The following is a 26,581-nucleotide window of genomic DNA, read 5'->3' as shown; positions in this document are numbered from 1 at the left end:
GAGTGTTGGGGGAATGAAGTATTCAAGATGTAGATCTGAGCAAAGGCATCCACTGACGGAGCTAAGCAGATGTTGGAGTAGCTGTGATCCCATGAGATGCTTGAACAGAGAGAGAGATGAGAGCTGATGAAGACCCTCTGCCCCTACAGAGAGAAGAAGAAAACCTCTGTTCCCAAAGATGATCACAGAGACAGATGGAAAGAACCTTTGCCTTTGAATAACTCATCCTTAAAACAATGCCCTTTGAATTCATGGCCAATGGACACAGCTGTAGGAGGGCTATGAAAATGGGAGAAGGGCACAATGGCAGAATTTATGCCTGGGCAGCTGCTATTTGTAGGATGAAGAGCCATGAGAAAACTTTCTTGTGGAGAAGTCTCCATGGCATGACAAGAGAAAACTCATCTCACTACCAAAACTGATGAAAAGACTATTGTATAGTTGGTACTGTTTTAACATCCCAGATTTTATCTCTACGTTGTCGGTTGGGAAAGGAAAAGTTGGGTAGGGGGAGGAAAGGTTTCTGGAGGTTTTATTCTGGTCTCTTATTCTTGTAGTCCTGTTAATAAAGTTTCTTTATTACTTTTACGTTTTAAGCCTGTTTTGCCCTTCTCCTAATCCATATCTCACAGCAAGAAATTAGTAAGTACCCAGGTGATTTTAGCCAGCGCTAAAACCCACCACATTATTTGGTGCATTGGCTGGGAAACTCAAATTGGCGAATCTAAACTACTGCATGAAGAAAAGGCTAGAACTTTCTTAAACTGGATGAAGTGAGCAGGGTTGTCTTGTCCAGATGAAAAGTCTGAAAGAAAAGCAACAAAGAGTTTCAAGGGGCTTGTGTACTGTCAAGAATAGAGTTATCTGAAGGTGTGCATGGATCTCCAGTGTCTGATCTAAGAGAGGAGCAATTTTCTGGCCATGTTGCTCTCAGGTGCAGCCAACAAAAGCAAGAAGTCAGTTGATGAGGTGCTAACAGGTAAGGGTGGAGCTCCTTGGGGCATTGTTTCAAGGAGCTGAGGGCTGCCAGACAATGAGACTCCCAAATGCAATAGAAGATGGGGAGCTCTTAATTTCTGTGCTTTACAGAAAGCCACCACCATTTTCCCAGGTGTGTACATGCTCATTTGGGAGATTTCATTGTGCAATGTGTGAAATCCACAGGTGGACTGTGAGGGAAGACAGAAACCGCATATCCATGATGTGGGCACTAGCACTGCCTGGAAGTAACTGCTGCTTCTGTCTTAAGAGGATCTACCTTGAGGGTCTCACACAGGAAGGGAATGTGTGAGATCCTTGGTGAGGAGGCCACCCTCTGCAGACATGAATGGGCCAGGGTGGGTGTTTCAGTGCTTATGCTGAGGCAATGGCAGTGTTACTGTATGAAGGTGAAGCAGCTGCAGTAGGGTTGCTGGAGCTAGGTGTAAACTCAGCCCTGGTCCTCCACAGGCTGATTTCTGTGCATTTTCAACATGTCCTTGAAAGCAGATGCATGCCCACACACACCGTGGACCCACAGCCCCAGCCCCTGGCCTCCTGTCTTGCAACGGCTGCTTGGGGACATAGCAGCTGGAGCTGCCCACATGGAGATGTGCTGTGATGTCATCTGGAGAACCGAGCAACAAGCTAAAAACCAGCCTTTACATTCAGTTGTCTGCTATGTGCTGCCATTAATCCACTTCAGTTTATTTGGCAGCAGCTATCAGAATGAATTAATTTGGGATTTTCAGGCTGTTGAATGTTTTTCCTCAGGCAGCTTTCTGTTGAGTTCTGGGCTTTGGGGATTAGCTGCTATTTAAAGCAGCAGTGTGTGAACTTTCCTGATGGCTTGTGCTCTGCCTGTCCAGCTGAGACAGAGGGAGAAGTGATGCGTGTGGGTGCTAGTCAGTGCTCCGCCTTGGCTCCTCCATCCCCAGTGGGATTGATCTTGTTGAGTTTCTAAGATGTAGGCTTTCAAATCTTCCTGTGTGCTGGAGTCTGCTGTGTGGCAGCTAATGTCTTGCTAGAGATCTGTACAGTCTCGATCTCTCCAGGAAGGGGAGATGCTTGACAGCCACTTCTATGGGGCTAAAGCAGCTGTTTTTCACTGTTTGCTTCTTGATGCAGACAATTCTGTCTGCTGCTTCTACTTGGAGAGCTGCCCCAGGAGATCAGTCTTCAGTGTTGGCAGTAAAGCAGCTAAATAGAAAGATCGAGCCATGAAAAAGTGGCAGGGGAGATTGGGGAGTGGTGCAGGGGCATGAGGAGCTGCTGTGAGAGAGAAGCTGCCTCCAAGCTGTTGAGAGCAGAAGGAGGAACCTGTGTTCAGGGACCTGAATGCACTGAGCAGGGGCTGCCCTCTCCCCAACCCAGCACCAGTGTGGGCAGGAGGGTCCACTGCAGCAGCACATGTTGAAGAGGATGTGTCATGTTTCCCTGCCTGCCTGAGCATTTAAGCACACCATTCTTACTTTTCATACCTGGATATCCATACTTCCTTCTACAGATTCTTTGGCTTGGGTGCATGCAGTAAGGGTCACAAGAGCCTGTGAGAAGAGCTTGGAGTCTGGAAATTGCTTGCTGAAAGGCAGGTGCTTAAAATCACACTTAGAGGCTGAGATCTGCAGCCTGACTTTCACATGGGCAGAGAATATCCCAAAGGCTTTAATAGCAACCACTTGGAAACAAAACAACAGAACTACCCAATAGGATTGTGTGACTGACATCAAGTTTTCAGCTTCTTTTTATGTCCAGCTCCAGTTTTCCCCTTTTTTATATCATGAAGTAGTTTTTGCTTTGCTTTGCAGTGAGAATTTAAAGGGGGAGTCAGGATGAAAAATAGAGAGTAGGTACAGTGGGTCTTCTGGTCTTGATCTTACAATTGCACTTGTCTGGGATACTGCAACACAAGGTCTATGAGATCCACAGAGAAGGCTGTGTTTGACCACAGCTGGCCCAAACCTGCACTGGCCAGAACTTGACCATCAATCCTGTGTTCAGAAGCTATAGCTCTGTTTCCTCCAGCAGCTGTAGGAGCAAGCCTTGTAACCCCTGGGCAGACTTATTCTTTGACCTTACCTGTGATCTGTGGTTTAGAAACATGAATCTGTTTTTTGAAACATTTAGATAAAAATCAGTGCTCATCCCACACCTTCCTATTTTCAAACTAGGATTTTTTAACTGGACAGAAGTATAGGTCTATGACAAAAAAATAGGAGCTAGAACTGTCCTGGTGACTGATTTTGTATTTGCAAGTTACTATAGAAAACTTTTCAATCCAGAAATATTTTAGCTGGCACTTGTTTAAATTGGATTCTCTGAAAATAGCATGAGTTATTTTAGAAATCTTTTCTGACTTGAGCTTCTTAGTACCTATTAGGAAATTTTAAGTGTGCATTCACTATGCTAAAAGAATAATGGAGAACTCAGAGCAACCAGTTCTGTGTGGGATGCTTAAAGCCTGAACATATTTTGAAAAGATTATTTCCAAAATAAGATACCTAGAGTTGGAAGTGATCGTAATGTGAAATTCCTGCTGTTGAAAGATACAGAGTGGGAAATGTAGAGAGCTGGAGTCATGTATGTGTTCTGGATTAGGATTAAGTGTTTATGTGTGCACTCTTCCAACCTACTGCTGTAGCATTATTAGTATCCATTAGTACGTAACAGATTTAAAAGTTATTCACCCTAAGAGCTGGTTTCTGTGATCTGAGAATTTCACATGGAGATACTAAACTAAGTTCTGACAACTCAAAACAAATGTTATTTGTTATTACATAGCTGGTTTTACTGTTTCTCTTTTTGTGCATTGGAGGAAATTTTCCTTTAGGTGGGAAAATTATCAATGCTTCCACAGCAAGGAGAACAGCCCTTTGCCTGTGCCTTTATTTTGGATGGAGGAGTGTGTGCTCGTGAAAGTCACATGATACAGGATGAGGATGCAGAGGGGTGGGTTTCTGTCAGATATGGCTTTGACCACCCTGCTGCCCTCTAGGAGCCCTGTGATTTTGGAAATGTTAATATTTTCTTCTCTCTGTAAACCTCAGGTAGCTTCAAGATCCCCAGCTGATCTGGTGAAGGAGTCCTGGGAGGAAGGGAGGGGGATAGTTGTATCACAGACTGGAACATCAGCAGTGTCCAGGAGTATTCTTGTAAGCTTCTGGGTGCTATTCTGAAGATAAGGAAGTACTGCAGGGCAGGGAGAACCTGTAGGATGATGAAACTAATGCCTATTTTCTCTTGTAAGTCACAGGACCACCCCTGAAACTCTTCTTCCAGCATCCAGAATGGACATTCCTCATTTATGCAATCATGTCCCCATTTATGGACCTTTTCCTGTAATGTGTGCTTATGAAGTGCTAAACCTCCCCAAAACCCCAACATGCATTACAAAATGTTTGGCATAAGCCACAACATGGAAAAAACCCATATGGTCTTCCTTGCTTGCCCTGCTGCTTGAAGCCATCAATTTAGGCATAAATCTGTGAATGCTCAGTCCTGAGGGACAGAGGTTTCTGTCCACTGCTTGGACTGCTTCAGCTCTTTCTCGGTCCACCTCCTTACAGAGTTTGCTGCTACTCAATCAATGAATTCACTGCAAACATACACACACACGGTTTCATAGCTCTGCATGACTCTTCTAAAACCCAAAAACTAAACATGTCTGATCTGCATTTATTCTAAAAAATGGTCCATAGTCTACTGAGTTAATTTATTTTCCTTATTCAATGAGCTGACAAATGTGCTCTTAGAAATGAAGGATAATGTCTGCACTTGAGGTCTCCTCCTAACACAAAATTAACTCAGCCCTCAAGCTCCTTTGTGTCGTGTTCAGTGCCTTGCAACAATGACTCCATGTTTATCAAAGGGAATGTGAGATTTTTGAGGGTGTCTGGAGTAATAATTGAGCCAAACAGCTACTTATGGGTATAAAATACTTTATTAGTTAAAAAAGTTCACAGCAAACATTTGTTAATGAGTTCTGGAAAGGCAGTAAAATTAATCCAAATCAAACTGAAACCCATTATGGTCATGTTTCACCTGGCCCACATTAAATGAATCTTGAGAGAGTGTTTTAATACATCCCTGTGGAATTTGTCATCAAAGTGCCTTCTAAATGAAAAGACATTAAACAATTGTTTGGTTAAAAAATTATTCCCAGTGCCCTTCATGCCCCAATGCCTTGGAGTGTTTTGGGCTCACACTAGTGCTAAGCAAAACCTTTAAATTTGTAGTAAATAAGTTCCCTGGAGAAAACACATAATGAGGAAGAAAAGCCCTAGTTGTCTTCTTGGAATGGTCCTTCTTTTTTAACACTCCCTGATGACAGGCCAGGGACTTAGGTCAGATTTCCAAGCACAGCTTCACTTGTACAGCAATTGGAGGCATCTTCTTGTTCCTTTGGACAGGATGCAACTATGGAGCAGAGCTGGGACAGACCCTTTCGTGCGTTAAACTCTCTCTCTCTCAAACAGCTGGAAATACCTTTAAGTTTTTTCCAGCAGCTGGGCATACAGAGACAATGTTAATGCACCTTCTTTTCCTTGCAAGGAGGCCACCACTTTACAGCACTTTACAGCAGTGATTGTGACATTGCTGCAGATGAATGCTGGATGAAGGAATGACAGAGGTTTGGAGACTAGCAGCCTGCCACCTTGGTCAAATCCTGGCTGCCCCAAGTGCTCAAGGAATACACATTGGCCATGATGCAGGAATATAAAATGATGTGGGATCTGGGAGACACTCTTTTCTTCATATGATGATGTGAAATTGCTGAGCTGTGTCACTGCTCAGGGAATGGCAGCACCTTGGCACAGTTGACATGGCAAGGGGACAGGGGCATGGATCCTCCCTGCAGTGCCGCTGTTTTTGGTGGTTGGGCCGTAGCCACAGAACTGCTTCCCTCCTTCCTTTCTCTTGGCTTTTTCTACACAAGGTACAGAGCTTGGGGCTGCATCCCACTCTGCCCTGGAGAAACTGTCTCTTCCAGGAGGTTCTTCTGGCTGGTTTGGCATATTGCAGTCAACTATGATGAAGGTGTGCTGGTGGCACAAACCCAGAAGCCCTTCGCAGACTGACAGCTGACATGGCCTGGGATGTGTGCCAACATATCCATTGATAGGTAAATCTGCCTTTGTTTCTAAGAAGAGAAGGGATCCTCCTGCCCACTTTAAGGAGACAGATAACAGTAGGATGTGGTGCTGGATTGTATCAAGGCATAAAAGAAATTGTAATACTAAGGTTGTAATAAACACAGATTATAAAAGAATTACTGAAATATGCCACTACTAAAAGAACCTGGAACCCATTTGAGCTGCATGCAGACAAACTGGTTGGACAAAGGTCTTGTCAATGAAGAAGGCAGCACATACTCAGCATGACAGATCTTTTGCTGGGTATTCACTTGGAGTATCCTAGCGTGAGTCTGTGACGTAAGCAGCAACACTGGGATAGAGGTGGAGCAACAGTGTCACCTCTGTGCTTGCGACTGGGGTGACTGCAGCAGAAATGCTCAGAAACTGAGCTGCAGCTCAGAAACATGCTGCTGATTTGGAGGAGGCTCTGAGAGGAGGGAAGAAAACAAGTAGGATACCAGGAAACTTGCTTATGTAATGCAACAGTTGGGAGCTCAATTTATTTGACATATCACCCAGGAGGCCACTGGCTGAGTTGATCCAAATCTGTAAGTACCTGCTGGAAACAGAGATGTGATGACAGAGGGCTCTTCAGTAAAGCAGGCAGACAGATAACAAGACCCAGTTGCTGCAGCTTGAAACAAAACAAATTCAAAGCTGAAATGAAGGGTAGTTTTTCCCATCTGGGTTAATTGAGGGCTGTGGTGGAGTCTCAGTCCTTTTCCAGAGGTTGTCCTTGAACCTCAGCACTCCTGCTACACGCAAGGGGGATTTAGCAGACCAGCAATCCCTACCTTGCTGTTCATCTGGGGAAGGCTGGCAGGGCGGTGAGGGCTTGCTTTAACCTCCACAGTGGCTCAGTCTTCTTGCCCAGAGTGGCTTGCAGGTGTTGCATCCTTAAAAGTGGAGGAATCACATAGGAATGCAGCAGCAATGCCTCATCCCCCCTGGCTCATCTCAGGGCTTGCTTTACAGCTCTGTGGGCATGGGGCAGGCTGGACCACTGGTAACCTCCATGGTGCTGGTGCTTCAGGAAGCTGAAGCTCCTGGCTGTGCTTGGCCAGGGATCTGAGCTGAAGGCAATTGATATCACTGTTGATAACCCCAGGGTACCCAGCCACTTGAATACTAGAGAGGCAACTGCCTGCAGATTAAGGGATCTCACACCATGTCCCTTCCCTCCTCTATCTCAGCATAATCCTTTGCTCCCTCAATTCCTCCTGGGCCCCAAACCTGGCTGATCCAAGTGCAAGGCAAGTCTATCCTGCTTTGGCTTGTGCTGCTGAGAGCAAAAGGGAGAGAGGGAAGATTTAGAGGGAAAGGGGCCACAACTGGATGCTAGATCACCCTTTCCTCTCTGCTACTTCAGGAATGGAGAGACCACGCAGGAAGTTCTTCTTTGGCCTATGCAAGGGAGGCCATGGACAGAAGAAGAATTGGCAAGGCACATGGAATTACGAGTGTAAAATCAAAGCGTGTATGTTTGGGTTCTCTATGTTGCCACAGCTCTAGATGGTCTGCAGAAGACAAACTTCATCTTAGGCTAACTCGTCTCTCTTCTCTTTGGGACTAGCACATCCCCATTTCATGGCAGACAGCTCTTCTTTGTTCTAGATTCTGTGCTCTGTTGTGTGCACCATGAAACAGGATAACTTTTAGGGGATGGGTCTATAAGATGATCATGTCTGGAGACGATAATGGAAAAATGATCCTGTCAGCTGTTCATTCGTTAGATGGAATGAAATCTTTGCTATCGATCTGGGATCAGAGTGGGAATGAAACAGTTGGACCTGGGCTGGAGCCTGGACCTGGACTGTTGACATGGCTTTGTCTACGGCTGTATTGAAGTACTACTGTACTGCTATTCCTGCTATTGGATATATTAATATTTTATAAGACCTGCACAAAAGCTTAGGTTTTCCTTGCTAGCTGAGTGGTCAAATTCTTACTGGTAGCTCAATGGCCAAATTTTCACTGCTATGGCAAGGACTAATTCTAGTGTTCAGGCAGCTATGCAAAGTTCTGTCCTAGCTATGGAAGTAGCTATGAAAGTAGTAGATACTGTCTCTGAGACATTGTATGACCTTTTGAATAAAAAGGGAAAGCACAGAGATTTTCTGTGAGCTGCTCTGCTCCACTAGGCAGTAAAACACTGCATTTGTTAATAGCACATTGCTGCTCCCTACAAAATGATTTTCTGCTCTTCGCGAAATATGCTCTGCAACACTGAAGTACTCTAAAGAGGAAACTTTGTTTGCCAGGAAGATGACTGTAAGAATCATTTGGTTTAACCTTTCTTCCCTTGGAGGAAGGTGAGAAGGCTACTGTATGCATGATACAAGCTGGTTTTGTACCTAAATTTTTATCCAGTTTTAACATATTTCACGGAGATGATAATGAGAAGTGATTATCTATTACCCAAAGCTATAATGTTCTTCTAACCAGAGGTCTAAAGCTAATTCATCCTCTGTCATAAACATTTCAGTCTAGAAACTGCAGACCCGGGTGATGTGTCCTCTGCATGTGCATCTCCAGCGGCCCCACAGCTGCGTATACCAGATTTGTGTTTTGGAGGTAAATATGTTTTTTGGTTGTCCAGATTGCCCCTGGTTTTTGGTCTGTGGGGAAACTGGCTGCAGCTCCTGGGATTTTCTTTCTCTTTTTTTTACTCCTAGTGTTTCCCATGGTGGCAACCTGCTTTCTCCACTGTCCTGCTCATGTCTGTACTGCTTCACAAGGCAGGGAGGAGACAGCTGGGACACAGAGAGCCTCGGGAGGCACAGCTTCCTTTTATTGACTCCAGAGGCCTCTCTTGAGTTTGCAACCTAAATGGCTTTGAACTGGATAAAGGCAAATCCTTCCCTGACAAATTCTCTGGAGACTGCATGTGTGCTCAGGGCTTGAATCAACAGAAAAACTTTCAGTGACTCCTTATACTTTAAATAAGGCATGGAATGTCAGGCCAGTAGTGAGAACAAGGAAAACCAGAGAATTAGTACCTGAGAAGCATAGGAAGAATAGAAAGAGAGATGGGATGGCTCTTCTGAGCTCTTTGATATAAAATTCTGTAAAAAACACCAAAAAGACTTGTTTTCTGATGTAAATAAAAGCCAATTTTATAATGAGTGAGTAGGAGATTTCAGTTCTGACAGGATTGGCTGGCTCTGGGCTCGTGAAACTGTTATGCTTCCAGCTTTTCCACATGTATCATCTTTGCTGAAAATGATGTTTGGTTGAAATCTGCCATATTTGGATGTTTGCCTGTAATTCCAGATGTTCAATGTCCTGATCAGAGTTGTTATGCAGAAATTTAGACTTGGAGCACTGCAGAGGACCTGGTGTGTTCTATGCAAGTGCCATATTTGCTACACACTGAAATGGATGTGTTGAACCTTTTGTATGCAGAGGAAATCACTCAGGATCCCAGGGGTTCATGGCAAAATTTTGTCTGTGATGGGACTTGTCCTGTGCAGTGAGCTGGAAACAGCATGGTGTGAATTGGAAGGGACCTTAAGCATTACCTAGCTCCAAATCCCCCACCATGGGTGGGGACACCTTTCACTAGACCATGTTTTTCAAAGCCCCATCCAGCCTGGCTGTGAACACTTCCAGGGATGGGACATCCACAGTTTCTCTGCCGTAGTCTAGTGCTTTACCACCCTCACAGGAAAGAATTTCTTTCTAATATCTAATCTAAGTTCTCGTCTTTTAATTTTAAAACATTCCCCCTTATCCTATCACTGCATGTCCTAATAAAAAGTTTGTTTCCATGCATGGGCATGATTTCTGTCCCAAAAAACCCTCCATGAGGAGAAACATGACAGTCCTGTTTGGGGGTAATATGTATGATACTGAATGATTAAAGTATTTTCACGATTAACAGGATATTGAAAATCTCTTGTTCACAAGATAAGAGAGATTACTTTCCCTCTGAGACTAGGATCTCCCTTTTGCTGGAGAAGTCTATAAATGAAATGGAAGAAATGCTTGACTGGGACTAGAGACCACATATCACCTAGCTCCAGTATCCAGTCTTGGACTGGTGACAAATGACAAGTGACATTGACATTCACCAGTGACAAATACCTTCTGCATAAGGATAATATGGGAGACAATATTTGGAGACATTTGACAATTCACCTAAAATACTTTTCTTGGTACCTCTGACAGCTGAGTTTCTTGAGAAAAACCTTTTTCCCATTTTGTGTTTAGGTGGCTGCAGAGTTCAATGATGGCTCTTTTTCCATGGTGCCAGAGTAGTGATTTCTGCCACTCCAGAACTGCCCTCACCATCCCCAGCTGTCCCTCCTCAGCAGAAATCTGTGCCCTTTGTTGTCACACAGGGCATGTGTCCTTTCCCTGGCCCATTCTGCCTGATGTGGCTACCCCTGCAGCACCAAGCAGCAGGTTACCTTGTGTGAGTACCACCAGTTCTCACTCCTTCCCAGCTCTTAATCACTATCCTCAGAGCACATCATCTCAAGTATCTTCTTCTTCCAGTCATGGTTGTCTTTGCTGACCTTTGGGAAGTGAGCTTGCAAAATGTCTCTTATTTGCTGTGAGCTGGAGAGAAGGGTGAATTTTAATTACTCTCTGAAACCAATGGGTTGGACAACCTCTCCCTGCAGCCTCTAAGCACTTTGCATTCTATTCTGTAAATCAGGTCCTTTATTAGATCCAATGTAGCAGAAAATGAAATGTAAAACTGAGTGTAGACTTATTTTAGACACAGTAGTAGCAGAATTAAGAAGGGAAATATCTTTGACTTACTGGGGGAAGTCATTTAGGAAGAAATTGGAATGGTTAATTAGAGAAAATTATCTCTATCTAATTCTCGAAGGCTAATTTAAATGCTCCAGTCTTTTTCATGTAAGGAAAAATCTATTTTAATATCTTAGATTATTATCAAGGAATGTAACTTTAGTGGTAGCAAACAATTTTCATAAATTCTTCATGAAAAAATATTGTTAAAGTGACATCTGAATATTATGACAGAGATGTAAAAATAATAGTGGGCCTCTTTATTATGATATATAATAATAATAATAATAATAATAATAATAATAATAATTATTATTATTATTATTATTATTATTATTATTATTATTATTATTATTATTATTATTATTATTATTATTATTATTATATTATTATTGGGGGTGGAAGGTTGGGGACAGGGAATGTGACAGGGAAGAAGACAGGGAATGTGATTTATGAAGGTTTTTAAATTTTCACGTACACCCTAAGTGCTAGAAACTTTGAGACCAAAAGCTGTATCTGTGTGATTCCTGAATTTTAATCTAAATAATAACATAAACATTTAATCTCTTGACAAAATCCCAGGATTTGTGAGGATGACATTAAAAATACTTTTATACAGGCGGTATGATATTGCAAGTTCCCAAAACATGTTGTTTTGTTTGGTTTCAGCTAAATTCTTGTGTTGATTAATTACTCTTCTTCAATATAATCTTTTACTCAGGCTTTCAGTTGTTAAAGTAAGAGCTTGGGAGTAATGCTTGACAACTTTCCCAAAGCAGAATTCTGTCTTTCACCTGCTGAAGACCTGAGGTTTTACAGATCGTGCTGTCTGTGAGGTGGTTGTAGATGATCATTTTGCAAAACACGCTTGTCTCATTACCAATATGTTCAAGTCTCTCTGCCTTGGCTGGGATTATCTGTTGTCTCACCTCTAATGCAGTAATTCTCTTCTAGCTGAAGAGACTCCTCTCCCCAGTCACCTAGCACCTGGTCCCTTGCTAAAGCTCTGGTTGCTCAAGAGAAGCCTCGGTTGGATTTTACCTATTTTCCAGTTAGAAGAGAACATAACTCCTTTTCAGTCTGACTAGTTTCCTGTGCTGCCCAGGCTGTCCTGCCTAATGCAAAGGATGTAGTGCATTAGGAAAAAAATACAAAACTGTGACTACCACTATCACCGTGAATGTGCTGCGCCAGAATTTGTTGCTGTGGGCACTCTACATTTTCTGAAACAAAACAAAGCATTTGGACACCAAATTCAGTTCTTACTTTCACTTACCTTCATTCTCACAAGAACTAAAAGCAAGCCAGCCAACATCTCCTCTGTTAGAAAATCCCTTTTCTTTCCAAAATCAGTAAAAATCTGTTGCACAGTTACATGTTTAGCATGAGTCTAGGAACCAGCCTGTGTATGGTCATCAGGTGTGAGGGAGAGTTTATATGGGAGACTCCAGGAAACTGTGTTAGGGCGTCAGCAATACAGACCATACAGGTATAGCCTTTCATTTTCTCCTGAGAGGTGGTAAACCTATTAAGCTACCTTTGGGAAGGATGAATGACTTTAGTCACTGGGAGATAATCCATGTCTTATGATAGTATCTTCAATTACCTAATGAGAAGTTGTAGGCTATTTTTTTTCATTTGGGAGATACATTTTCCATGTAGTTATGCATTTTCTGCACCAGGGATACTTTGCTTCATCTAGTGTAAATTCTGCTTTTCACTGAAATTTTTGCAAGGGAGTAAGACAGTTTCTGCCATGTATGCCTAAAATAAATACGCATTGATTTATATTTTCAGCAGAATAATTCCATTCTGGACAATACTGTGCTTTGGAAAACATTAGAAGCGTGGACTACTTTCCACAAAAGTGGTCAGTAGACCACATGTTACATAAATGTTGTGTGGCAGCTTTGAGACCAGAATACTGTCTCATTATCTTTCTACCCACAAGTTGCAATGTTAGGTTAATGTTAGGCTGTATATTAGCATCTAGCCCACAACTTTTGTAATCAGGATCAAAACCAGTATTCTTCTTAAATTACAAAAAGGAGTTACAAGAAAGCAATCAGCACACTCAGTCCTATGCTTTCAGGCAGAGATTAACCTTCAGCTTTTCATTGGAGGCTGTAAAGAAACAACCTACAAGCAGCTTACTTGGTAACAACTCAGTGCCCAAAACTTTTGTGTCTTTCCATGGAACAGTGGATGCTGGCCAAAGGATTTTAGCAGGATACACCACTGGAGTTTTCTAGTATCACAGACACTGTATTTACAAGTGCAATTAAATACTTTTGGAAGGGATTATGTAATAGCACATGGGACACATGGAAAGTAAAGCCAGATTCTGATCTCATTTGGATTACCTTTAATGTGGAGCAAACACAAGAATTTAAGCAAAGATAGTTCATATACAGCTACTGTACAATCTGAGTCTCATTTTGCTCCAAGCTGCCACATGCCTCAGTCCATCCCCTCAGCCTTCTCATCACTCAGGCACCTGCTAACCTGATGCTGTTGTGCTGTCAAATGAGGGTGGGTGCTGTGTGAGGGATTATATTTCTTGGCACTTGTTGTGCTCTCTGGCTTTGCAGAGCTTCGAATCCACCAGCCCAGATGCCTGAAGACATCTACTCCTGCCAGGTGTCACCATCAGAGGGCATGGCAGCAATGTGGCTGTACTAAAAATGATGGTTTCATATACCTTCTGTGTGCATCTGTGATGCCCTAAACATGACAGTACAAATAGTGGTGGGGAAAGGGAGCTTGCAGGGGTAGGATGCAGCTTCCAAAGCAGAAGAAGACAGAAAAATCTGAAGTGGCATGGCAGAGAAGGGGTGGGTAGACTGGATATGAAATGTAGGGGCAGAGAGTATCAGATCTGTGAAAGGCTAGGGAAGGAAAGAGGCAGACAACAGCTAAAGTGGCTTGAATCAGTGTGAAGAGCTTTCACCGAACAGGCCAAAGGGAGAAAGGGAAGTCTCTCCTTCTATTTTTAGCCAAGCAGCTGAATTACTCCACTTCCCTGCCCGCAGGGGTCAGGCAGTAATGGAAACCACCCTCTGAGCAGCCGCTGAGCAAGAGTAGGTCTGTGCTTTGCCTGCTGGTAGGGCTCATCTTCAAGCGCTGTGTGATGGCACGTGCAGCAGCACAGACCTCCCCTGAGCTGGAGTGCAGCAAAATGAAAATGCTAAGGGGCTTGTCCATGTTTGGGCACCTGCTGGCCATCCCAGGGGACTGGAGCATTGTGAGCTGCAAGTGGCTCTCCCCTCTTGATTTCTGGGAGACCACATCTATGCCTGAGCAGCGGTGTGTTCCAGCCACGGGTGAGCTCCCCATTAGCCTCGTGCAGTGCAGCCAGTCTCCATTTCTGCACTCGGTGCAGTCCCTGTGCCCGTGAGCTTGCTTGCCACATCATTTTGGGTATATTTGGTAAATCCTCAACTATCTAGAGAGATTATCTTCCTGATTAATCATCAAGCACCTTGTTCTTTTCCAGAGGGCAATTCAGTGCAGCTAAATTGGGTTCCTGCCTTGCTTTGTGTTTTGAAAGAGCCTTTTTCTCTGTCTAATGACTGCTGAGTACATGCCTCCAGCTCACATGCTTAAGTTAGGTTATGCTGTGTATGTACTACTGATTATTCCTGGCCTTGTGAGGTGTCATCATCTCAGAAATACAGTGTCGCTCTATTAGGAACGGTGAGAAGAACGACACAGACTCTCTAGGGAGTCGATCAGGAGAATTTCTCTCAGTTTATTACTTCAGGTCTTTTTTATAGACCGATACATGGAAAGTACAGAAAAGAAACTCTTATTAGTTAGTAAACTAACACATCACCATCAGTGGTCAGTGGGGTTCACCACCCCTCGACCTTCTCTTGCAAGAAAACAAGGAACAGACAAACAGCACCTGCAAGGCTGTTTTCTGTCTCTGAGGATTGTTTTAATTCCTCCTTATGAATTCTCAGGCCACTTTCTCAGGCAAGACAGAAAGCTATGCGGCCTGCAATTTCCACTGGCACCGTGCTCTCTGTTTCAGAGTTAACATCCATAATACAGATCAAAGATGTGCCTAGCTGAGCAAATAGGATAGAAGATGATGTATAAGGCTGAGGGTGTCAAAGGAAGAAAGAAGATCAAGGCAGGCCTGACATGAGTGTTAATAACACTTACAAAGGCTTGGGTTTCCTTCTCTGCAGGAAATTCTTGGTGTTGTATTCTCAGGAGCCATTTTCATTGATGGTGGTCTATGGGGAAGTATAAAAAATCAGTTCATTGTACTGATATTTTTCTTAATAGGGATTTTTTTTTTTTTTTTCTATCACAACCCTGATGCCGGTGTTTGAGGAAGAAATGGATGAACTGACATCACCTTCTTGTTCTTTTAAGATCTGTGAAGAGAAGAGGAGGTGATTTAAAACTGCCAGGATCATATCTTTTATGTGGAACATGGCCATCAGGTTTAATTTTTGGTTTTCCATTTTTGAGTTATTACCCACAAAGGATGGGCACAAGGGGGCCATAAAGGATGGGGGTTTCATGTCTCTCTATTGAGATAATCCTTTGTAGTTCAACTTGTGGCCTGTAAAAAGCCAGGCTTTGTGTGGTTTGTAAAGCATTGCACTATTGCTTGTGGTGCCCTAGGAGGAGGCAGAGCTGATTCATTCCCTACAGATTAAGAGTGGTGTGACTGTGGTGCCCACAACCTAAAGGGGCAGAATCCAGTAAGAATGGGCCCTATCAGCATCACAGGGCACCTGTGGTGACAAAATAAGCCATCTCATCCTGCTGTATCTCGTGTCCTTGCTTAGTTTACATTTGTGGGTGTGGATGGCATATGGTGAGAACAAATGCTCTGCCCAGAAGCTGCCTGGAAGGATGAGCTGGTGCTGAGTTACAGCAGAGCAGGACAATCCCCTCCCTTGCCTGGCTGGTGATGCTGTGCCTGATGCCCCCCAGGACATGGGTGGCCCTCCTATGCCAGGGCACTGCTGATTTGTGTTCAGGCTGCCATCAACCAGAACCCTTAGGGCTGCCCTGTCTCGTATGTGGAATCAACACCTTCCCATGTTAAAAATCACACAGTTGGTGACTGCCCAGCCCTGTAATTTGTTAGGTCTCCCTGCAGAACCACTCTGCCTTTGAGGGAGTCAAGACCTCCTCCCAATATCTTCCTTGGCTTCTGAATAATTGTTGAGCTGAGTTTATGGCTGGGAGATGTTGTAGTCCGCAACCTCAGGATCTCGTCCAGGGAAGCTGCAGGATTCTGGGGACCAGCATGGAACACCAACAAGACAGGCTCCTGGTTCATTAAACCATTTATTCAACATGGGAACAAACTCAGACCCAGAACAGAGAGCCCCAAACAGAGGCCGAGCAGGGATTTTTGAGGGACAGAGCTCTTGAGGGTCTCCACCCTTGAGGGTGGAGTTCAGGGTCAGGGACCATTAGAAACACAGCAAGGGAGAAACCCCCAGGGACTCAAACCCAATCAGAGCACCTGGGCCGTCCTTCACAGGGGGTTTGGGGTGGGACAATGCTTATCTGAAAAGTAACTCTGCTTCCCCCTAGGCAGGTCACAACACCTGCTCCTTTTTTTTTATTTTTTTTTTTTCAAATTTGAATTCGGAGCTTAAAATGTTTCTAAAACTTACACCATAAAATCTCACCTCCTCCACAGAGCACCCGCTTTGCTTTGTGGGACACTAAAAACTCAGTAACAAAACACATTAAGCAAACAGAAAAAAAAACAAAATTAAAAACAAACACTTAAATCTCAGACAACAGCCGGGCAAATTAAACAGTGATGGTACTTAATACAAACATAATGTTTTTTTAGTTAGTCTCTTCCAGTTAAGGATTTTCTTTTAGGAAGGGTGCAGCTCTTAGATCTCCTCTCACGAGGGGCAGTTCTTCGATCTCCAGCTTCGGCTCCGGCTCCCACGTGGGTGTCCTCCCTTTAGATGATCTCAGTGAAACACTGGCTTTGGGAGCTCAGGTTACAGTTTCCATTTCCCCGGAGGAGGTGTTGCCCAGGATGGAAAAGGCACAACCCCCAGGGATGGAGCAGCCGAACAAAGGGGTGGGAGCGAAGCAGGAGTTACCGGGGGAAGGGAAGGTTCAGGACTGGAAAAGAAGGAGCAAGGCGGGAAACAAGGGATCCCAGACCGCGTGGCCAGCGCCACTTTGGGACGGGGAAGGCGGTCCGGGACGGACTTTCCCGGACCGGGAACAGGGAATATGGAAAGACGGGGGGTGAAGGAGGACACGGGACGGCAGGCAGACGGCAGCAGACCTGCATCACTCTGGCTGTTCTCCGTCCCTTGCCTGCCTTCAGGAAAACAGGGGATGGGATGGCAGAAAGACACCGGGGTGACGGGGAGTCGGCAGCAACCCCGAGCCATCTTGGCTTTTTTCACCCTTTGTCCTGCCCTTAGGAACATAGGAGAGGGGAAGATACAGGGAGGTATACACCAAAAAAAAATAATGAAGGACTTCACAGAAGGAAAAAACCAGTCCACAAGAAGAGCCATACTGTCCATAATCATCCATAATGTTAATATCGTTCATAAAGGTCCTTCCCATGTATATAAAAAAAACCAAAACTGTCCATAATACGTCTCGTTGGGTGATGTTAGTTTGTCCCAGTGTCTGGTCTCGGCTCCCACACCTCCGTAAGCCCTTTTTTCCCCCATGCCCGAGGTACTCTCAACGTGGCCCTCCTGCCAGGTCTCTCGAGTCCTCCTTTCTTAGGCGGGGGTCTTGCTGGCTCTCAAGCCATCAGCCTACGAGGTGTCCACGGAGCTGGGTCCTGCTGTTCTCCTGGTGCTTTGCTGGATGCCTGCATTCTCCACCATATGTTGTAGTCCGCAACCTCAGGATCTCATCCAGGGAAACCGCAGGGTTCTGGGGACCAGCATGGGAGACCAACGAGATGGGCTCCCATTCATGAAGCCATTTATTCAGCATGGGAACAAACTCGGGTCCAGAGCAGAGAGCCCCGAACAGAGGCCGAGCAGGGGTTTTTGAGGGACAGAACTCTTGGGGGGTCTCCACCCTTGAGGGACCATTAGAAACACAGCAAGGGAGAAGCCCCAGGGACCGAAACCCAATCAGAACCCCTGGGCCGCCCTTCACAAGGGGTTTGGGGTGGGACAATGCTTATCTGAAAAGTAACTCTTTGCCTCCCCCAAGGCATGTCACAACAGGGAGACACCGTCTGCTCAGGACCGTCTAGGATCTCTGATCTGGTACTCCCTTCCTTCTGCACCAGACGAAACAGCCTACCCCTCTGGAGCACCAGTGGGAGCTTAGTGGTGCTGTGGCCAGCAGCTAATAGACAGAAGCTGGGCAAACAACCTTCTGCTGTATCCCATTTCTGCTCCAAGGTTTGGGCTCTGTGTGCCAGTGCAGTCCCAAGGTGGGGACTGATGTCATTCTGCAAGGCAAGTTGCTGCAAAAGGAGAAACACAGGAACTCCTCTCACAAGTGAAGGAAAAAGCATATGAAAAGCAGAGGAAAACACATGCTCACGTATCTGTCACTCAGCATTTCTGTCCTGATTTAGAAAAATGCTTTGAATGAGAGGTCACACCACCCTGGTCCCCACCTATCCTCTGGCTGATCTTGAGTACTCCAAGGTTCACTTTTCCTGGAAGGAAGCCAGGAAATTAATTTTCACTGGGATGCCAGTAGCAGTACCTGCTGGGAATAGGCAGTATTCCTCTCACTGAAAGGCTGGAGATGGGTTTATCTGTCTTCAAGAAAAGGCTGTAGGTGGCCCCAGTAACAATGGATGATTATCAAGGAGGTTTTGGAGCTGGCTAGTAGAAGTATTTTAATATTGCAGAGATTTTATTATACCTGAGATGTGCTAGGCCACTGAGAGCCTTGGGCAGACTATTTTTTATTATTGCTTAAGCTGCCATGATGAATCATTGTTGGTACATGGTCTCAGCTAGATCTGATACAGTGGCTGTCTGTACCTGCTGTTCTGGTTGTGAAGTTTTTTCCATCATGCAGATTTTGCAGATAGGATCTGTGCTGTGATTTGAACATAAAATATTAGGGTATAGAAAAATAATGAGATTTTCAGGAAGCTGAGAAGTAGATGAATAAGACTTCAGTGATGCTGCATGTTTGAATCTTGGCTCATTTGAAAATCCAACAGATGAAACAGTCTTCTTCAAATTTTGCTAGCAGAGGTATCACAGCTGTACTTGGAGCACTTTTCCCTTTCTGGCTTTACTTCAAATTCTAGCCAATCTGACATTTCTTCTTCTGCTTCAGATCTGCTGTTCCCCAGCCTGCATCCTCACAGGCAACACATGGGTCACAGTGGTTTACAAGAAGATATTTATTTCTTTGGCTTCAACTCAAAATCTAATTTGCTACATGCATTTTGAGGTGCACATAAGCAGATACCTCAGGCAAGCAAGGAGAGTGACTAAGAGGCAAGGATGTGCTGTGAATGCACCCTGGAAGTGCTGCTTTGTTATGTAATGAGGGCCTGGACTCAACATAAACATTAGGTCACAGCCTTGAACACATCCCTGCCTCTCCCAGCAGGCTCAGACTAAGCTGCTGATGCACAGCAGCTTCAGTGTTGCTTCAGTGTCTGCACAATAAGCAAGGCTGAATGTACATGATTTTATTGCACTCTTGCCTGTGCCAAACCAACCCTAGGCAATACCTTGGTTTTGGGGACAAATGAGGGGTGAAGTAAACAAAAAAAAAAAAAAAAAAGGACAGAATGCAAGAGAAACTTGGTAGCAGTTACTGTTCAGTTCAGACAGATGACAGCATTTTATTATCCCTTACGTGGTATCCAGGGGAACCTCAGGAGCTCCCTAGCAACAATATAGCAGGAAAAGGAAGTGTCTTAATTCCTGGAGCTAATGTGTTTGTGCAGGGCTATTGGCCTGTGGGCACTCTCTGTCCTGGTTGTAATGGTATGGAGAGCTGCTACCTCCTTCCACAGTACTGCCAGGCAGCAAAAATGGCAAAGGCAGCAATTTCTGGAACTGAGATAGAAGAAAAGGAGCAGACATAGTCTTAGGAGCTATGTGGTCAATCCATGAGGAAGAAAATACTTCTCTGGTCATTAACAGAGATGCATGGCCAGTCTGTGTATTTTATAGAATAAAGCTGTTATGATCTCTGTGTTCCCCCTGCTCTCCTAAAAATCCACTTTTTCAAGTTCCTTTCCTCCTTTTCTATCTCCATTTAATCATGCCCTTTTCCATATCTAATGTTTTCTTGTTTCTGAAGATGACATATGTGATCCTCCTGCCTTTGTTCCTCTTACTACTCTGTGTAAGTGGATAATGACAAAACAGGAAACCATATTAGCTATGTTTCCTCAGGATGGGCTTTATAAAGGATCCCAAATTTCCTTGATGGCAGAGCTTTCAAAGGCTTAATGTTGTCCTCTAAAACAAGAAGGTACTAAGATCCTCTAGTAGGTGAGAGACCACTGACACTGGAGACAAATGGCTCCATGTCAAAATGTCACCTTACAAAATTGATTTTAGATTTTTAATTTTGAAATCATGCTTAGACATGTCTCCCCTTTATTATATATGGCATCAATGCATTTTTAATTTCCTCTGCATTTGGGATTTGTTCACCTGTTGCTATTCTCCTGAAGGGCACCAAGACAGGGTGAGTTTTGCATGAGTTCAGCTTTGGCTAAAGGCAGTACCTGAGAGTTGTACCTGGTGTGTCCCTCCAATTCTTCCATCCCTCTGCTTTGTTTCACTTGGCTAAGCTGATGCATAAGTCTCTGTAACCAAAAGTGAGCTGTTAACAAAAAGGTCCCTCACTCTCTCATCATAAAATCTTGAAAAAAATCCCTACAATGTCACTCTGTTATCTCCACATATAAGCTTTGTTCTTGGCAGGCACAGGTACACCTTTTTCCAGAGATGGGATCACTAGGAGAAAGTTCATAGGTGGGCTCAGGTGTGTGTGGGACTAGTAGTTCCCTTCTGTTGCTCACCAGGGTGCAATTTCCAGGCACCACATTAAGGTAAGTGCTGGAGACAGCTGGGACAGAGTGTGCCTTTCTGGCTGGGAATGTATGAATGCATTTTGTCTAAAACATTGTGTTTGTTCCCTAGATTATTTGGATGATTGGAAAGGGATGGAGTGCTCTTTCCCCATGGCATACATTGCTTTCCCCTGTCCTGACATGAAAAGTTTTCCTCACTAAAGGAAACGTGGACATAGCTGTGTAATTTTGCTGTACTCCAGAATGGAGTTCCAGAGGGGAATAACATTTGCTTCACAACTGACGCACATTGCACATTGCACCTTGTCATGGTGTATCTCTCCTCTGTTCAACTCTGCTATGGATACCTGTATATGATAACACTTCCAGCATCAGCAAGGTATCATTTTGCCAGCTTCATAGCCATCTACTATCTCTTCTGCTTGGTTGTTTGGAGATGGAGCTGTGTCCCCCCACCCAGTTTGGTGCTATTGCAGCATTTCTAGCCATGATGAGCTGAGCAGAACTTGGGCTGATGATTCATTACTGGAAGAGTGTTGAGCATACAAATGAGAGGGTACTATCAGCAGTGAGGCTTGCTTTGCGTATTTCTGCTCTGCTTTACTTCACCAGTAGGAACATTTCTCAGACCAGCCTGCAACCCTCTGCAGCCCTGATGGCAGGCTCTCTAGTGATGTAGCAAACTGTAGAAACTCCTCTGACAGGCACAGGCAGTGAAAGGAACCCTGTACTTATTGAATGTGAAGTGCTGCTGGCACGCACCTATGCTAAGCTCCTCCTTTCCTGATGGCCTCTATCAGTGTGTTTTATTAGTCAGGCAAGTGAGGAGTTCAAACAAAGACTGAAAGAAAAATAATGGACATATGCATGTCACTGCCCGCCTCATATAAATCAGTGTGCAATGATGAACCATTATTATTTGTGTGCTTCTAGCTACTTGTAGATGGCCACAATCCAGATTAGATGCTCTCTGTGCCAGTACATCTGATTGTCAATAAGAAGCAGCTGGACTCAGCTGAAGCAAAAGCTTTTTCCTGCATATGACAGAAGAGTGTTGCTAAAGTTGGCTGACTCCCGGGCTGTGTAGGATATATTCCAACAATAATGTTGTGGGGGGTTTTTTTGGTTGGTTTTTTTTTTTTTTTTGCTAATCACTTTCCAGCTTTTTTTTTTTTTTTTTTTTAGAAATGTACTCAGAATTTCCCATAATGCATTTTGCAAAGCTGACAGTCAGCACTTTATGCGATCTTTTCTCCTTCTGGTGATATGAGGTAGGTTTCTTTGTGTAATTCTATTGACTGTAGTGATTTTATTTCCATTTGTCCACATCAAAGAGGTCAGAATCAGGACCTGACATTTATCCACTGGCAGCTGAAAGGCAGGTGGAGGTGGAAGGGTCACAAAACATCAGTGAAGAACACAAAAGGATTAAGATATCAGCCTTGTTACAGAAAAATCTCCCGTTAATACTTTGGTAGCCAGAAGAAATTTGTAGTTCACTGAAACCAGCAAGTGGTAGTGTGGTAGACCAGCAGCTCACCCATTTTCATGCAAGCATTTGAGTACGTGAGCTCTGCATCCAGCTCTGGGGTCCCAGCACAGAAAGGACATTGACCTGTTGGAACTCCAGAGGAGGCTACCAAGATGATTGGAGGAATGAAGCACCTCTTCCATGAGGAAAGGCTGAAAGAATTGGGATTGTTCAGCCTGGAGAAGAGAACTTCAGGGTGCTGTAATTTGGCCTTTCAGTAACTGAAGGGAGCCTACAAGAAAGAAAGGGAGAGATGTTTCCAAGAGCATGTAGTGACAGGGCAAGGAGAAATTAACTTCAAACTGAAAGAGAGTAAGTTTAGATTAGATAAAAGGAAAAAGTTGTTTGCTGTAATGATGGTGAGGCCCTGAAGATTGGATGGAGCTCTGAACATCCTGGTCTTGTGAAAGGACTAGGCATCTGGTCTTTTCAGACCATCCTGTCCATGGCAGGGGTGTTGGAACTAGTTGGGCTTTAAGGTCCCTTCCAACCCAGGTCATTTCATGATTCTGTGATTCTCTGACTTATGATCTCTTTAGGGAAGCAGATGAGCCAGACTGTTATGCTGCCTCCCGGGTGACAAAATGGCCTGTTGTCTCTTTGCATTGGTTATCTGTTTTGAGGTTGTAGTGGTATTTCTAGGTTGAAGTGGGTAAATGTTTGTTCTGATGATGCACTCCGATGCCCATCTCCTCTGAGCAATACAGTTATTCATAGAAGCGAGGAAATTTAGCACGCAATAGCTCAGGAAACTCACTCTTTCCTATTTGGAGCCCTAATTAGAGCAATTAATCACTGCTGCTTCTGCCATCTAAGCTTTCAGGCTAGAATATATTGTCCTCTCTTGTCAGAACAGAAATGTAAAAATGGTTTCCCTTTACCTGACACTTTGCCAGTACAGCCTTTACCAGTGTCTGCCTCCTACCAGCTTCTATCTTTCCTGAGAGCTGGAGCTGAAAATGCAAAGAACGAAATGATGTGACTGTTCCAAAAGAAGAGGTGTGAAATTTTGAGATCAGCTTCTACTCTGTTTACGTGGGTTTTAGCTGGATGTCTCTATCTGCATTACCTTTCCTGGGAATTTCATTTGGGTTTCCACATTGCTGTAACAAGGTGACCATTTTGGGGGGAAATACCCTGATATTTCCGCTACAATCAGGGGTGTTCTTTCCACTTGATGCAACTAAAACTTCCCTTCACAAAATCCCTACCTATTGAAGTTCTCCAGGTATGTGCCCAGGAGAGGGCAGGATGAGGATTATATTGCCTCTCTGTTTTAACTCCATATCTTACCCTTGGCTGGTTCATCAGTATTTAATTTAACTGGTTAAATGTGCTTGTCATTCTGCTCACTCTGGTTCGCCATGTATCAATATGCATCAGGTGATAAGCTGTAAGGGCTGGGGGTCACAGGACAGCAGCCTGGCCCTGTCTGAAACTATGTAAATCTGCAAGTCAGGGATATCAGTGCTTTGGTCTCTCTTCTGTGTGTTCTTGTGACAGTGATTCCTCCTCCAGGAAAGAAAGGCATTTCTTTGGGCACCTGACCTGGTGTGTTGCACCCTTGGGTGACTGAGGCTCTCTGCTGCTGAGGATCTCAGGGGCCTGCATTATAAAGTGAGAAGATGAAGATCTGAGCAGTACCCTGTTTGCATTTTTCTCTGGAGAAAAACTGTGCCAGTATCTTTCTGTCCACGGACCTGCAGGTTCCACTGGGGCCCCACATGGAGTGTGACAGGGAAGGGTCAGGTGTGGCTCCACTATGCTGGCAGTGCCTGCACTTCTGCTGAGATGTAGTGGCTGAGTGGTGGTGCTCTGATGTTCTGCTGCAGTGCTGAACAGAATGGATGAGCTTGGCTCTGCAGTGGCAGTAGGGAAGATGAAGATGGCCATCTGTCTGCAGCCAGCACACACATTTTTCAGTCACACACACACGCACACACACACACACACACACACACACACACACACACACACACACACAACTGAAAGGTCCCAAAACGGAGCTATGAATACAGAGGGTACTGGTCTGCAGCTCTAGTCTAGTCATGTATAGAAGATTTTGAATATCATCTGGAGACTTGCAGCATTTCCAGCTGCATGTATAAGGGAAGTTGAAATTCATGTTCTTGTTAGTCTTTGCTAACATTATGAATGGTCTGACAGTAGCATTGTGAAATATCAATTTTCTTTTGGTGTACTTTCTGCTGCTTCCTTATCAGTCAGCTTCAAAACCTCTTACAATGAAGCAATTCTCTGAATCTGAGATGTTAACACTAATGTTTGTCTTTTTGCTGCCCTTGATGAAAAATTAATGAACCGTGAATGAATCAACAGTTCTGCCCTGTTTATGCTTTTTTTCCTTTTCATGCTTGGATGCCAAGATGCATTTACTGAAACACAGGAACAGTTGCTTTTCTACTTTTGAGATAAATTCATTGAGGAAAACTTCTAACAGGGACCCTTATTCTTGGACCTCTGGATCTTGCAGACCTTAAGCAGATAAGAATTGCCACAGCCCCTCAGTGAAGGACAGCCCAGAGCAGCTCGTAGCTCTCATAATGTGCCAAATATTGTTTGTTGCTCATTTCTATTTATTGTCCCACCAGCTGATTAAGTAATTCAGTACACCATTAGCAGGCTGTCCCCCTAAGCAAAGAGGCAACCAACAGTGTGCACTTGGCATTTCTGAGCTGTTCCTTTGGAGAAGTTGCTAGAGGGAGCAGAGGATAAATATTGAACTCAAGACACAACACCTCTGTTGTGAAGGTCTGCAATTGGATCACTTTCATTTTGTTGGAGGGGGAGAGACAGGGTAGCAGTAAAGACATTTATTGTTCTTCCCATTCCACTTGACTTGAACAACTTGCTTTAGCAGAAATGACCCAGAAGCACCTCCCCAAATGCAGCCAAGCTCCTGCTGCACCCCAGGACCACTGCATAACATGTCTGGAACTTGGCATTGTGACAGCAATCTGCTTTCTTCATTGTTGTAACATAGAGCAGCGTTTCCCCTGGGCTACGCACATCCCACCTTACCCGCTCTCGATACATGCACAGACAGTGCCACAGCACACTGACTCTCAGGGGGCCAGAGGCTCCCTGCACGTATCCAGGTCCTGGATTAGCGTGTCACAAAAGACAGATGCTTGTTTCCCACTGACAAGATGAGCTCCATTGCCTAGGAGAACATGAAGCTCAATGCGGTAAACAATGGTCCAGGTAAACCTGGATGATGATGATGATAATGATGATGGTGCCTTTCAATATATTTCTGGTAGCTGGATCTCCAAGGACTTTACTGATAAGGAAGTCTCTGTGCTAGCCAAATGCATTTCTGTGCAGCTATCATCTCCCAGTTTGTTGAGAGAAGCAACCTTATGTTCCATTCAGAATAACAAACCATATTTCTTAGCAACAGTTTCACAAAGAGCTGTATCAGAATTTCTTTCTTTTTGATTTAGAGCAAAAGATGAATCAGAAAGCAGAATATAATTTTTTTTTTCAATCTCCCAGTCTTATTTTGGTGGTAGTAATTTTTTCAATTCTAGTAATTTTGAGTGCCCAGGTCAGGCGGATATGCTACTGGAATTACCATAATTTTTGATTACACAAAAAAAGGTTTTGGACAGATTAAGTAGTTTTCAACACTTATATTTCAATTTTCTATTTTTCTAAGAGTCTAATTTAGTCAATATGCATATACCAGTAGCTTCTTTGTTATTCAGGAAATGGTGAATACTCCAAAATACAAGGAAATAGAAATTTCTTTTTCTTTCCTTTTCAGTGAAAGTATGATCTTGTTTTGGTAGGACTTTTCCATGTTTCTAGAAGCCATTGGACCTAGACATAGCAAGATCAGCCTCTACTCAGATACACCACAGACAGTCCCTTGTGGGGCCATACATTTTAATCATAAATGGATGGCAGCTGCATAGACCTTGAGACTGTACATACCTCCTCCAAAATCCATGACTGTCTGATTGCCTGGAACTTTCTTTTTTTGTAGCACAGCTCTGTGCTGTTGCCTCTTTCACTTGTGAGGAAATGCCAGAATTTGAACGTTGGCAAATAAGGCCTCATCTGCACCATGTGTCAGATTCCTTACATGACCTCCACAGGAACTGGTGGCACTCAGTAATTTGTAGGACAGCTCTACTTAATCTC

The 26,581-nt window shown here is 44.1% G+C and overlaps 1 long non-coding RNA gene across 1 annotated transcript; it reads left to right on the top strand.

The window, feature by feature from the left end:
• Positions 1–1,013: 1,013 nt before the first annotated feature.
• LOC148184482 (uncharacterized) lies at positions 1,014–9,018 on the top strand. The gene is made up of 3 exons (XR_015772367.1): positions 1,014–1,111; positions 8,599–8,687; positions 8,789–9,018. It is a non-coding gene; the product is annotated as an uncharacterized LOC148184482 (long non-coding RNA).
• Positions 9,019–26,581: the final 17,563 nt, after the last annotated feature.

The sequence above is a fragment of the Pseudopodoces humilis genome, chromosome 4, assembly GCF_049639895.1.
Source record: "Pseudopodoces humilis isolate 2021_Gansu_Grassland_sample_001 chromosome 4, ASM4963989v1, whole genome shotgun sequence".
Lineage (NCBI taxonomy): Eukaryota > Metazoa > Chordata > Aves > Passeriformes > Paridae > Pseudopodoces > Pseudopodoces humilis.
Note: the sequence above shows the minus strand (reverse complement) of the source record. Positions and strands in the feature narration are given on the sequence as shown.